The following is a 13,107-nucleotide window of genomic DNA, read 5'->3' as shown; positions in this document are numbered from 1 at the left end:
TCCAAAGAAATCCCAGGGCTGATCTCCTTCAGAATGGACTGGTTGGATCTCCTTGCAGTCCAAGGGACTCTCAAGAGTCTTCTCCAATACCACAGTTCAAAAACTTCAGCGCTCAGCTTTCTTCACAGTCCAACTCTCGCATCCATACATGACCACAGGAAAAACCATAGCCTTGACTAGATGGACCTTAGTCGACAAAGTAATGTCTCTGCTTTTGAATATACTGTCTAGGTTGGTCATAACTTTTCTTCCAAGGACTAAGCGTCTTTTAATTTCATGGCTGCAATCACCATCTGCAGTGATTTTGGAGCCCAAAAAAATAAAGTCTGACACTGTTTCCACTGTTTCCCCATCTATTTCCCATGAAGTGATGGGACCAGATGCCATCTTCGTTTTCTGAATGTTGAGCTTTAAGCCAACTTTTTCACTCTCCTCTTTCACTTTCATCTAGAGGCTTTTTACTTCCTCTTCACTTTCTGCCATAAGGGTGGTGTCATCTGCATATCTGAGGTTATTGATATTTCTCCAGGCAACCTTGATTCCAGCTTGTGTTTCTTCCAGTCCAGTGTTTCTCATGATGTACTCTGCATAGAAGTTAAATAAGCAGGGTGACAATATATAGCCTTGATGTACTCCTTTTCCTGTTTGGAACCAGTCTGTTGTTTCATGTCTGGTTCTAACTGTTGCTTCCTGACCTGCATACAGATTTCTCAAGAGGCAGGTGAGGTGGTCTGGTATTCCCATCTCTTTCAGAATTGTCCACAGTGTATTGTGATCCACACAGTCAAAGGCTTTGGCATAGTCAATGAAGCAGAAATAGATGTTTTTCTAGAACTCTCTTGCTTTTTCCATGATCCAGCGGATGTTGGCAATTTGATCTCTGGTTCCTCTGCCTTTTCTAAAACCAGCTTGAACATCAGGAAGTTCACGGTTCACGTATTGCTGAAGCCTGGCTTGGAGAATTTTGAGCATTACTTTACTAGTATGTGAGATGAGTGCAATTGTGTAGTAGTTTGAGCATTCTTTGGAATTGCCTTTCTTTGGGATTGGAATGAAAACTGACCTTTTCCAGTCCTGTGGTCACTGCTGAGTTTTCCAAATTTGCTGGCATATTGAGTGCAGCACTTTCACAGCATCATCTTTCAGGATTTGAAACAGCTCCACTTGAATTCCATCACCTCCACTAGCTTTGTTCGTAGTGATGCTTTCTAAGGCCCACATTCCAGGATGTCTGGCTCTAGGTGAGTGATAACACCATCGTGATTATCTTGGTTGTGAAGATCTTTTTTGTACAGTTCTTCTGTGTATTCTTGCCACCTCTTCTTAATATCTTCTGCTTCTGTTAGGTCCATACCATTTCTGTCCTTTATTGAGCCCATCTTTGCATGAAATGTTCCCTTGGTATCTCTAATTTTCTTGAAGAGATCTCTTGTCTTTCCCATTCTGTTGTTTCCCTCTATTTCTTTGCATTGATTGCTGAAGAAGGCTTTCTTATCTCTTCTTGCTAGTCTCTGGAGCTCTGCATTCAGATGTTTATATCTTTCCTTTTCTCCTTTGCTTTTCACTTCTCTTCTTTTCACAGCTATTTGTAAGGCCTCCCCAGACAGCCATTTTGCTTTTTTGCATTTCTTTCCATGGGATTGGTCTTGATCCCTGTCTCCTGTACAATGTCACAAACCTCCATCCATAGTTCATCAGGCACTCTATCTATCAGATCTAGGCCCTTAAATCTATTTCTCACTTCCACTGTATAATCATAAGTGATTTGATTTAGGTCATACCTGAATGGTCTAGCAGTTTTCCCTACTTTTTTCAATTTGAGTCTGAATTTGGTAATAAGGAGTTCATGATCTGAGCCACAGTCAGCTCCTGGTCTTGTTTTTGTTGACTGTATAGAGCTTCTCCATCTTTGGCTGCAAAGAATATAATCAATCTGATTTCGGTGTTGACCATCTGGTGATGTCTATGTGTAGAGTCTTCTCTTGTGTTGTTGGAAGAGGGTCTTTTCTATGACCAGTGCATTTTCTTGGCAAAACTCTATTAGTCTTTGCCCTGCTTCATTCCGCATTCCAAGGCCAAATTTGCCTGTTGCTCCAGGGCTCAGAGCAGATCTGCCTCGTTGCAAGGCACAGTGCTTTGGGGACAACCTCCGCACTCCACCCACCACCCAGCAGCTACCGGAGAGCACAGGAGGCCACGGCCCCTCTGGAGGAGCAGCATCAGCTCCTCTTCCCACATACACCCAAAGAAAAGGGCTATCTTCAGGCACAAATTTAAAAATGATTCATTAATATCAGTATGGTACGTGGGCTTCCCAGGTGGTACTAGTGGTAAAGAACCTGTCTGCCAATGCAGGAGACATAAGAGATGCTTTCCTGAGCCACCAAGGAAGCTCAATCAGCCCCAGAAATGGCTGCTAAGCGCAGGACGGCCCCAGGCAGGAGTTCTCCAGGGATTTAGACTCACAGCTCTACTCAGCAGCTGCTATGTTTTATTGACTCAGGCGATAAAGAATCCATCTTCAATGTAGGAGACCTGGGTTCAGTCCCTGGGTTGGAAAGATCCACTGGAGAAGGGAATCCACTCCAGTACTCTTGCCTGGAAAAGCCCATGGACAGAGGAGCCTGGCAAACTACAGTCCATGGGGTCGCAAAGAGTGGGACACAACGGAACGACTAAGCGCATGCTTTCTTCGAGGACATGTGAAATTCACTCGATCCCAGGAACTTGGAAGTAACTGTCCTATTAGATGCTTCAAAGCTAAATCAGTGTTTATGGCACTTCAAGCAATGGGGTATATTCACATAACCCTAAAGGGACACCTACAGCATAGTACCTAAAATACAAGGCTAATGATTATTCCAAACAAACAACTTTAAAACTGATTCTAGCATTGGAAATGCGAGTTCCACTTTGAAAATGACATGCCCACTGCACCACCCATAACTTAATATTCTTGTTGAAAGTTAGCACAGTCGCAAGACTTCCCTGGTGGTCCAGTGGCTAAGATTCTGTGCTCCCGAGGCAGTGGGCTTGGTCAGGGAGCTAAGATCCCACATGCTGCAGCTGAGAGTTCTCATGCCACTACTAAAGATTGTGAATGCCACACGAAGCTCTAAGATGCCACATGCCACAACTAAGACACAGCGCTGCCAAATAAATAAATATCTAACATTTTAAAAAAGTCAGCATATCCCAGGATCCTCCTGAGAATGTCACCGACCTTGAAGTTTCTTGAGAAAGTGTCTGTAGAGCTCTTGGCATGCCTCCAGGTAGCCTTCAACCTGGGCCTGGGAGTCCAGGGAGAGGGGAGAGGCCGGCTGGAGATGTCCAGGGGGACCTGATTATATGCCTATAAAGGTGCCCCTAGCTGTGCATTTGAAAAGTGGTTAAGGGGGACTTGAAAGGGCAAATGGTTAGAGATGCACTGTCCAGATGGTGACAGCTTGTACAGGGCAGGGCAGGGCAGGGCACAGGAGGGGGGACATACGACACCTTCCAGGCCTGATTCCACTCTATACTACAATGTGCCATGATGCAGATTAAGCTCTGTGTGTAATGACCAAAAGACCATGGGATCTTTGATACAACAATCCATGTAAATAAAGGAAAAGCAGCTTCAGGAGGACAATTTTTTTAAATATCATTAGGACCAAAGAGTGAATCTCAATCATCAAAGTGTGAGAAACTTTTAAACAGAAGAGTTTAAAAGTACTTAAAAAAAAATAGTACAATAGAGACTTCCCTAGTGGTTCAGAGGTTAATATTCCATGCTCCCAATGCAGAGGGCATGGGTTCAAGTCCTGGTCAGGGAACTAAGATCTGGCATGCCGCACACAATTAAGGCCTGGTGCAGCCAAATAAACAAAAGCTTTTTTTTTTCTAAAGTAAAGTATTTATTGAGCACCTACTGCATACAAGGTATTGCCCTAGTACTGCCCTTCCTGCATGCACTCTGAACAGAGCACGGCTGGATCAGAAGAGCTCTTCCCTTCGACCCATCAGAATGAAATACTTCGTGTCTCATAGTTACAGCTGGCTGGGGGGTGGAGAGGAGACAGGGAGTCACCTCCAGTCTCTGGTGACAGATTCCTGTGTGGAGCTGGCTGATGTTCAAAGTGACCAGAGGCCCGCTGGGGAGTTTCATGCTGATCACCATAGTGTCTGTGCTGTTTTGTGTTTTTATATAATTTTCATTTGTTTATTTGCCTGTGACGGGTCTCAGTTGTGGCGTGTGGGATCTTCGTGACATTATGTGGGACCTTTCATTCAGCACATAGACTCTCTCATTGTGGCCTGTGGGCTCAGTAGTTGTGGTGCCTGGGCTTAGCCGACCACTTACACACGGGATCTGAGTCCCCTGACTAGGGGTGGGCTTGAACCTACCTCCTCTGCATTGCAAGGTGGATTCTTAACCACCGAACCACCAGGGAAGACCCATCTGCATCTTTTAAGGAGGTCATATCTATTAATAGATAGAAGGACATTTTATATGTTATAGGAGTTAATCTGGGCGAAGTACAGAGCTTCTGATATCCAAAGGGCAAGTAAGTTTTCTACACAGGGTACAGCTTTACAGCAAACAGGAAACTGAAAAGGGGGGTTATGGCTGGTGAACCAGTCAATCTAACAGTGTCTCCTAAGCACAGATGTGTGGCCGCCCCAGGCTCAGTGTGGACAGTGCTGCATGAGGACTAAGTCACCGTCCTGCCCTGGGGAGGGGGCCGCCTGGCCCAGGACAGCACAAAGTCCCCACCATGTGCAGTAAAGACGCAAACAACTGAAGATCGAATGCCACAACTGAAGATCCTGCGTGCAGATCACTGCAGCTCAGTGCAGCCAAATAAATTGTTCAGTCGCTCAGTCGTGTCGGACTCTCTGCAACTCCATTGACTGCAGCACCCCAGGCTTCTCTGTCCATCACCAACTCCCGGAGCTTGCTCAAACTCATGTCCATGGTGATACCATCCAACCATCTCATATTCTGTCATCCCCTTCTCCTCCTGCCTTCAATCTTTCCCAGCATCAGGGTCTTTTCTAATGAGTTGGCTTTTCGCATCAGATGGCCAAAGGATTGGAGCTTCAGCTCCAGCATCAGTCCTTCCAATGAATATTCAGGGTTGATTTCCTTTAGGATAGACTGGTTTGATTTCCTTGCAGTCCAAGGGACTCTCAAGAGTCTTCTTCAACACCATAGTTCAAAAACGTCAATTCTTCAGCACTCAGCTTTCTTTATGATCTAACTCTCACATCCATACATGACTACTGGAAAAACCAAATGACCACATGGACCTTTGTCGGCAAAGTAATGTCTCTGCTCTTTAATACACTGTCTAGGTTTGTCATAGCTTTTCTTCCAAGGAATGTCTTTTAATTGAGGAGACAAATAAATAAATACGCAAATACTCTTTTAAAAGACCAAGAATGATTGGGAGCCTGGAAGAGATGCTTGTGTCAACTATAAATTGGTACTTGCCATCTGCCTCTGCAGAGATTGAACCCTGCACTGGTGCAGCTGCTGACCTTTGACAGTTCAGGGTGGAGAGTGGGGTACTCTGTGATCCTGGGAATCTGGTGGAATGGTCTTTAGATGGCTAGATATTTTCAGGAACTGATTTCATGATCAATCTTTGCATCTCTTCATATCTAAAAAAAGAACTAAACCCCTTCATGGTGACATCTACCCCTTGTGACTAGCAGAAAACCTTTTGTAAAGTAAGTACTGATTGCACTGAACTCCCTCTTCACCAAAATCTTATTTATTTACCTTCCCCCACTACCTCTTTGGAGCAGTCTCTCAGGGCTACCTGAGGTGTGGTCTCCCGGGCTGCAGTCCTCATTTTGCCCCAAATAAAACTGATCTCTCAACTCTCATATTGTGCATCTTTTTAGTCAACAGCTGAAAACTCATGTTCCTGGGCTCATGGCAGATTTATTCACAAGAACCAAAATATGGAAGCAACCCAAGTGTCCATCTATGGATGACCACTCAGATAAACAAAATGTGGTCTATTTATACAATGGAATATTATCCAGCCCTAAAAAGGAAGGGAAGTCTGATCACAACTTGAACATTAGCAGACCCTCTCTATTTAAAGAGCTCTCTGGAAAGCGAATGACTACTTTTGCATGGCTGGGAAATGTCTTAGCAGGGTTAATCCCTGCCAGGCCTAAAACCCAGGGATCTGTTTACAGAAAGAAAGGAATATTGGATAAGCAGCTGCCCCATTGGTGATCAGCTCCTATTTCTAGATTCTGAATGAAGGATACATTCATGGGTCACAGTTGAGTAAAATAAAGGTGAAGACAAAATATCTCAGGCCAGGGGCTGATCTCCAAGGGAACAGATGTCTCATTTTCACCTCACTATCCCTGGCACCAGAACAAGCCTGCTGTTTTTTACTGCTTGGCCTTAAGTTTTTACTGACTTCAAGTTTGAAAACAAGCTGGAATATCCTCAGCTTTTTACTGCATTTTTCACCAGAAATTCTCATAAGACAAAAATGATCATTCATGCATTCGACCAAATACTGCTACGTGCCAGGCATGTTTCAGGTGGCCCGAGGCTGGGGAATCTGGACTGGAGAGCACTCTGCACTTAATATTACTGACTGGGGGAGTTGTTATGGGTTGAATCTTGTCTCCTAAAAAATTCATGTGTTGAGGTCCTAACCCCCAGGACCTGTGAATGTGACCTTATTAGGTAACAGGGTCGTTGCAGACAGTAAATGGTTGGCTTAAAGTGAAGTCACACTGGAGTCAGGCCCTTAGTCCAATAGGACTGGTGTCCTTATAAACAGGGGACGTGTGGACACAGGCACACCACACGGGGAGGTGTCACGTGAAGATGAAGCAGAAGACAGGGTGATGCTTCTAACAAGCTGTCACCTACACACTGGCACTTGCCATCAACCTCTGCAAGGATTGAGCCATGTGCCGCTGCAGCTGCTGACCTTCAACATGCCCTGAAGGGATTTCAGGGTGGAGAGCAGGAATGAGGCACTCTGGGCTCTGGGAAGAACTGGCAGAACAGGTCTTCGGATACTTAGGTATTTTGTGAGCCCTATCCTCATAACTAGCAAAGCACTACATCCCTTTGTGGTGACATCAGCTCCTTGTGACTCACAGAAAACTTTTTTGCAAAGATACGTGCTTGATAACATGAACTCCCCCTTCACCAAAATCGCATATATATTGACCTCCCTCAGCCCCTTTTGAGCAGTTTCTCAGAGCTCTCTGAGGTGCTGTCTCCTAAGCTGCAGTCCTCATCTCACCCCAAATATAACTTCACTCACAGCTCTCACATTGTGCAATTTTTTCTAAATTGACAAAGCCAAGGAGTCCCAGGGGACTGGAGCTCAGTGAGAGGCCTGGAGGCACCTCCTCCACAGCCTGAGGAGGAACTAGCCCTGCCATCTTCGTCTTGGACTCCTGGCTTTCAGAACTGGGGAAGTGACTCTGCTACATGAGACCATCACCTGGGAGACCAGGGCAGTTGTAGCTGCCACTGGGGGTTCTGGCTGTGTTAGGGGAAACATTGACTGGAACTGGCCACCCTGGCCAGGCACCATGTAGTAGTAACCATCCACATGAGTTATGTTAAGATAGGAGGTCCTGGTAAGGAACACAAAACTAATAGGCCACCACCAACTGGAAGAGTTCAGGAAAGGTTAAAAGGAGACACCACGTGTCCAACCACCTCCCAGAATCCTCCTCACTGGCACCCGTCTTGGCTGAGCAATGCATGCACCACCAGGAAGGACTCTGAATCAGAGTGATTGGCCAAAGAAAAACAACCCAGAAACTAATCCCATCATCATAAAAACTGGAGACTGTGAGCCCGTGGCAGAGCAGTTCTCCTGTGTTCCCTTACCTTACTTACTGCTCTCCACCTGGGTGCCCCTTCCCAATAAAGTCTCTTGCTTTGTCAGCTTCTGTGTCTCCTAGACAATTCATTTCCAAGTGTTAGGCAAGAGCCCACTCTTGGTCCCTTAAAGGGGTCTCCCTTCCTGCAACAGCTCCAGCCCAGATCTCTGACACTGTCCTAATGGTCATTCCCCATCACGAAGAGCACAGGCCCCAAGGATCTGGCCTCTGCTGTTCTTGACTAAGTCACTCTGGCTTCCACTCCTGATGCCAAGCAGGGCCCTGTGTGGCTCCCGGGCCTTTCTGTCCACCATTTCTTATAGGCAAGACTCCAGCCTCCATGACCTTCCCTGACTTTCAAAGGGCAGATTCAAACTGTTGCTAATCAATGGAGGAGCAGCAGCTAGGAAACCACTTGAGGCAACATAAAAGGGACCAGAGGAGCTCGTCAAGATTAAGAGACTCTCAGTTCAGTTCTGACTCTATGACTCCCTGGACTATACAGTCCATTGAATTCTCTAGGCCAGAATACTGGAGTGGGTAGCCTTTCCCTTCTCCAGGGGATTTTCCCAACCCAGGGATCAAATCCAGGTCTCCTGCGTTGCAGTTGGGTTCTTTACCAGCTGAGCCCCAATTTAGTTCATTTCAGTCGCTCAGTTGTGTCTCACTCTTTTCAATCTCATGGACTGCAGCACGCCAGGCTTCCCGGTCCATCAACAACTCCTGGAGCTTACTCAAACTCATGTCCATTGAGTCAGTGATGCCTTCCAAACATCTCATTCTCTGTCTTCCCCTTCTCTTCCTGCCTTCAATCTTTCCCGGCATCAGGGTCTTTTCTAGTGAGTCAGTTCTTTGCATCAGGTGGCCAAGTCATTGGAGTTTCAGCTTCAGCATCAGTCCTTTCAGTGAATATTCAGGACTGATTTCCTTTAGGATTGACTGGTTTGATCTTGCAGTCCAAGGGACTCTCACAACACCACAATTCAGAAGAAGGTGCTCAACCTTCTTTATAGTCCAACTTTCACATCCATACATGACTACTGGGAAAACGATCACTTTGACTAGACAGACTTTTGTCAGCAAAGTAAGGTCTCTGCTTTTTAATATACTGTGTAGATTTGTCATAGCTTTTCTTCCAAAGAACAAGCATGTTTTAATTTCATGGTTGCACTCACCATCTGCAGTGATTTTGGAGCCCAAGAAAATAAAGTCTGTCACGGTTTCCATCATTTCCCCATCTATTTGCCATGAAGTGATGGGACCAGATGTCATGATCTTTGTTTTCTGAATGTTGAGTTTTAAGCCAACTTTTTCAATCTCCTCTTTAACTTTCATCAAGAGGCTCTTTAGTTCCTCTTCATTTTCTGCCATAAGGGTGGTGTGATCTGCACTTCTGAGGTTATTGATATTTCTCCTAGCAATCTTGATTCCAGCTTGTGCTTCATCCAGTCTGGCATTTCGCATGATGTACTCTTCTTATAAGTTAAATAAGCAGGGTGATAAGATATAGCCTTGACGTACTCCTTTCCCGATTTGGAACCAGTCTGTTGTTCCATGTCCAGTTGTAACTGTTGCTTCTTGATCTGCATACAGATTTCTCAGAAGGCAGGTCAGGTGGTCTAGTATTCCATCTCTTGAAGAATTTTCCACAATTTGTTGTGATCCACATAGTCAAAGGCTTTGGCATAGTCAATAAAGCAAAAGTAGATGTTTTTCTGGAACTCTCTTGCTAACCATATGCTATTTATGAGAAATACACTTTAAATATAAGACACAAATAGATTGAAAATGAATGGATGCAGGGAAATGCCATGAAATAGAAGCATAAGAAGGTAAGAGTGACTATGAGATATCAGATAAAATAAACTTTAAGGCCAAAAAGATAAAAGAGAGAGATCTTTCATTAAGATAAATAATTGACTCATGAGAAAGAGATGACCATCTTAAATGCATATGTGTCCAGTAATAGATCTCCTAAACACATAAAGCAAAATTTACAGAACTGAAGGGGGAAATAGTTCTGCACCACAGTTGGAAGATTTTGATAATCTTTTCTCAGCAGATGATAGGGGTGAAAGTCAGCAAGTCAAAGAGGATCTGAGGAACTCCTTGGTGTTAGGACTCAGCACTTTCACTGTTGTAGCCCACATTTGGCCCATGGTTAGAGAAATCAGATTTCACAAGCTGCACAGTGCAGCCAAAAAATAAAAATAAAAAACAGAGAGAGAGAGAAAGATGATCTGAATAAGACCATGGGTTTCCTTTACCAAATTGCTCTACATAAAACACTATAGCCAACAGCAACAAATGAAGCAGGGTGGAATGGAGGCTGCCCCTACCCCAGAGCTGAACCACTCAATAGACAGACTTAAGACACTAATACTAGAGAGATACCAAACAGAAAAAGAAGAAATTAGGATAGAATTTAATAGATTCCAAAGAAAGCATTGGCTCAGTGGGCAAAGAATCTGCTTGCGCTGCTACCAAAATGTCTGCAAACAATAAATACTGGAGAGTGTGTGGAGAAAAGTGAACCCTCTTACACTGTTGGTAGAAATGTAAACTAGTATAGCCACTATGGGGAACAGTGTGGAGAGTCCTTAAAAAACTGGAAATAGAACTTCTATTCAACTCAGCAGTCCCACTGCTGGACATGCACACAAAGGAAACCAGAACTGAAAAAGACATGTGTACCCTCAATGTTCATCGCAGCACTGTTTACAATAGCTAGGACGTGGAAGCAACCTAGATGTCCATCGGCAGACAAATGGATTAGAAAGTTGTGGTACATATACATGATGGAATATTACTCATCTATTAAAACGAATGCATTTGAATCACTTCTAATGAGGTGGATGAAACTGAAGCCTATTAAACAGAGTGAAGTAAGGCAGAAAGAAAAACACCAATACAGTATACTAACACATATATATGGAATTTAGAAAGATGGCAATGATGACTCTATATATGAGACAGAAAAGAGACACAGATATAAAGAACAGACTTTTGGACTCTGTGGGAGAAGGCGAGGGTGGGATGATTTGACAATAGCATTGAAACATGTATATTATCATATGTCTAATTGATGACCAGTCCAAGTTCGATGCATGAAACAGGACACTCAAAGTCGGTTCACTGGGACCACCCAGAGGGATGGGATGGGAAGGGAGGTGGGAGGGGTGTTTGGGATGGGGGACACATGTACACCAGTGGCTGATTCATGTCAATGTATGGCAAAAACCACTGCAGTCGTTAGGGGAAGCACACTGATTGAAACCGCCCAGCCTGGCCAGGCACCATAGTAACCATTTGCATGAGTTGTTTTATGACAGGAGATCCTAATAAGGAATACAGAACTAATAAGCCACCACCAACCAGAAGAGTTCGGGAAAGGTCGAAAGGAGATACCGTGTGTCCGGACACCCACTTCCCAGAATCCCTCTCGCTAGCATCCATCTTGGCTGAGCGATGCGTGTGCCACTAGGAAAGACTCTGAATTAGAGTGATTGGCCAAAGACCACCCGGAAACTAATCCCATCACCATAAAACCCGAGACTGCGAGCCACATGGCAGAGCTGTTCTCCTGGGTTCCCTTACCCTGCTGCTCTCCACCCCGGTGCCTGTTCCCAATAAAATCTCTTGCTTTGTCAGCACTTGTGTCTCCTCAGACAATTCGTTTCCGAGGGTTAGACAAGAGCCCAGTTTCGGGCTCTGGAAGAGGTCCACCTTCCTGCAACACAATATTGTAAAATAATTAGCCTCCGATTAAAATAAATTAAGTTTTAAAAAAGGAAAAAGAGAGGTAAAAAATCTGGCAAAAACAAATAAAGTCTGGATTTTAGATTAAAACAAACAAAAAAGAATCTGCTTGCAACAAAAGAGACACTGGAGACCCAGGTTCAATCCCTGAGTCAGGAAGATCTTTTGGAGAAAGAAACAGCAACCCACCCCAGTATTCTTGAGAAAATCCCATGGACAGAGGAGCCTGGCGGGCTACAGTCCATGGGGTCACAAAGAGTCTGACAGGACTGAGCACACACACATAAAGAAAGCATTAACGCAACCCTCTGGGAATGACCAATATTTGATCTTCATGGTGGAGGATTACCCTTGTACTGTCTGTATCTCCAGTGACATGGGACAGGCACCAGAGCTTTGCAGTGTTGCCCCTCATGCTCTCATTGCCACAGCTGTTTCTACAGCCGCCTCCAGGATGGCACAAGGGCCCCTACTGGCTCTCAGAGCCTCTTGATTCCAAGAGGGACCCTCTCCTTTTAGACTCAAGATAACAGTCAGGAGTGGAAACCAAGATGGCAGATTCAACCTTCTGAGAAACGCAGAACCCAGAGCTTCATGTCTAGACATGTCCCTCGCGTGGACTGGAGAAAGAGCAGAAACGCGTGACACTGAGACAGGCAGGAGACCTCGAAACAGTGTTCCAGTTTCCTTTGAAACTCTGAGCTGGGCCAGACCAGTGGATGGTGTGGGAGTGAAGACCATGCTGAGCTGTAGGGACACATGGGGTGACCCAGAGGGGACTGGACTCTGGGACGACACCTCGGTTCCTTTGAAAGAGAGTGAGGCTGCTTAAAAACACAGCTCTGCCTGCTGCTCCCTGAAGGATGGGCTGAAAAAATGTAGCCTCAAACTGTTGGTGATTTTTAATTTTAATTTTTTAAAAAACTGTAGTTTGAGCCTACATTCTTTCAATCCATCCTTCAGGGAGTTGGAATATGCCAGCCCCTGCTGGCAGCAGGCAGAGGTGTGGGTTCGATCCCAGGTCTGGGAACTAAGGTCCTACATGCCAAGCAGTGTGGCAAAAAAAAAAAAAAATCTAAAAAATAATATGTCTAAAGTATGGATTTTAACTGAAAAAGTTAAAATTTCACATCAGAGCCATTGATGCAGTGTCAGATTTTTAAATAAGGGGAAATACTAAGGATTGTGAAAAAAGGGAAACAGGAGAATGGGTGGCTAGTGTGTCAGGGCACTTTCCTGTGCTTGTAACATCCTGATATTGTAGTGGAAGCAGCTTCTTCTTCCCCTTCCCAGTAGAAAATTAAGACAGATGACAGGTCCCGTCTCTATGGAGACATCTGTGATGCCATACACTGCTCCCAGGACCCCTTAGGACATGGAGCTTGAGAAGCTGGTCTTCTGCCCACCTGTGCTTGGACCTGCATGTCCATGCTTGGGGCTGTGACCCCTCAGCTCCAGACCCGAATCCCACAGGATTGATCC

Source organism: Ovis canadensis, chromosome 12 (genome assembly GCF_042477335.2).
Source record: "Ovis canadensis isolate MfBH-ARS-UI-01 breed Bighorn chromosome 12, ARS-UI_OviCan_v2, whole genome shotgun sequence".
NCBI classification, from domain to species: Eukaryota; Metazoa; Chordata; class Mammalia; order Artiodactyla; family Bovidae; genus Ovis; species Ovis canadensis.
Note: the sequence above shows the minus strand (reverse complement) of the source record.